Source organism: Physeter macrocephalus, chromosome 9 (genome assembly GCF_002837175.3).
Source record: "Physeter macrocephalus isolate SW-GA chromosome 9, ASM283717v5, whole genome shotgun sequence".
Taxonomy (NCBI): domain Eukaryota; kingdom Metazoa; phylum Chordata; class Mammalia; order Artiodactyla; family Physeteridae; genus Physeter; species Physeter macrocephalus.
The window spans coordinates 94,953,885-94,955,947 of record NC_041222.1 but is presented as its reverse complement, the minus strand read 5'-3'; the positions used below and the strand labels follow the sequence as shown (position 1 = coordinate 94,955,947).

Here is a 2,063-nt window from a genome sequence, read left to right as displayed (position 1 = left end):
TGGTATGCGGGCCTCCCTCTGTTGTGGCCTCTCCCGTTGCGGAGCACAGGCTCCGGACGCGCAGGCTCAGTGGCCATGGCTCACGGGCCCAGCCGCTCCGCGGCATGTGGGATCCTCCCAGACCGGGGCACGAACCTGTGTCCCCTGCATCGGCAGGCGGACTCTCAACCACTGCACCACCAGGGAAGCCCGACTGTAAATTCTTATTTAAGAGTGGGCTACTAAAAAGCCGACTGGATGCTTTTGTACCAATAAATAGGTTGTTTGTCTCTCACTAAACCCTCACTGCCCAGGACCATGGAGCCCTGTCTTCTTCCACCTCTGGAGAGACATGATAACTTATGTGATAGAAAGACCATGAGATTTGATATGAATATCTGCATGTAGGATCCTGAATCTCCCCCTTAGAAGCTGCATGAGCTTGAATAGATGTCTTGCTTTCTCAGTGTCAATCTGAACGCTTAGAACAGTGTATGGCACATGTCATATATGTAATACATATTTGTGGAATGAACAGATATCCTCAACTGAGAAATGAAGATCATAACACCCTCCTCCTCACTTTGTGGAGTTATTTAATTAAGAGAGTATGTCAAAAAGTCCCTTGAAATTATCAAGTGCTACTCAAATTTCAGAGGTTATTATTAAAGAGACGTTAACATTTATTGCACAAGTGCAGTATTGTAGGGAGGGTGCTGTACTGGTCAGTTTCACTGCAGGCATATCCTTCATAATACATGTGCAAGTATGGATGCTGTGCTTCTGTAAAATGAGAAGCATTGGTTTTTTGTTTTTTTTAGGATAGAAAAGACATAATTTAATTTTTTCATAAAGTATAATTTTTAAAAAAGATTAACCCAGGAAATCATGGTCGCTGGTGTTTGCAGATCAGGAAATAAAATATTTCATCATCACACAAACACCTTATGTATAAACCAGCTTACATAAATAATGAAATTACTTACAGTGTGAAGCCCAGAGTATACTCCATTCTTTGTTGTTCTGATTAGCATAAGCGAATGTGTAAGTTCCTTCTTATATCTTGAGAATGAATGATGGATGTTTGTTTGAACCACCAGGGTTTCTCATCATAGCTGAAGCCGTTTTATAGTGTAGAAATTCCTTTTCCATTATTAAGAATGAAAGTCCATTCTCAAGTATATGTGGTCCAACAACTAGCACTCTCAGGATTTGTTGCTTGTCTGTGATTAATACCAACTCCACCTTCTGTTAGCCAGTACCCTCGGGGACCATGCGGAACGGCATTTGTTTTGCAGCTTATATTTAGGACACTTGTTGCAAGGTTAAGAACTACTTCAGAAAATGAAGTTTCTTTAAACAACTCTTTTAACTCTTGATCAGATGTAACCTCCAGTGCATTTATGCTACTATGGCAAAGGGCTTGTGTATACTTTTTCACAGAATCCAGCCCTTCTGGTCCACGAACAAACTTTGTTACTTCTGCAGCAAGTTGTTTCTGAGGACGCCGATTTTCTGGCTCTGTGACATGCTGCTGCATTATGTCATTAATCTCTGGAAGGGGTGGAAAAGTGAAGGGCTTTTGGTACCTTTCTATTGAATCATCTTGCTGCCTGACAACTGATACAATTCAAAGGGAGGTATCTTAATTCTGTGTAGGCAAACAGCACTGTCAGATGACTTTCATGGTTTTGATCCACTTGTAATTAGGGGAACAGTGATTCCAAATACGTCTTCTCCAGTCATCTTGTGGATGAAATCATACCCGGACATGAGATGGCTTAGCTCATCAGATCCACCCCGCCGGATCAACAGCCATAACGCTGGAACAGGTAGTAGAAGTCATAGGCCTGGAGCATTCAGTATAAGAAGAACTCGTTCATAGGCCTGGAGCATTCAGTATAAGAAGAACTCGTTCGACCTCAGGATCTCAGGGCTCTAGTGCCGACGAGTCTGGATGCTCATGCGCAAGCGTCCGCCCACAGCTGCTCGGAAGGGCATAGAGTACTGCGCTGTGAAGCTGCAGGTCGGCCCATCAGCAAGGAAATGCTGATCAGCCGCTGGAGCCCTCTGCGCAGGCGCAA

At 43.7% G+C, this 2,063-nt stretch overlaps 1 pseudogene; it reads right to left on the bottom strand.

Annotated features, from left to right (window-relative positions):
* Window positions 1-1,088: 1,088 nt before the first annotated feature.
* LOC102975869 (tyrosine--tRNA ligase, mitochondrial-like) lies at window positions 1,089-1,862 on the bottom strand (annotated as a pseudogene).
* Between the last annotated feature and the right edge of the window lie 201 nt (window positions 1,863-2,063).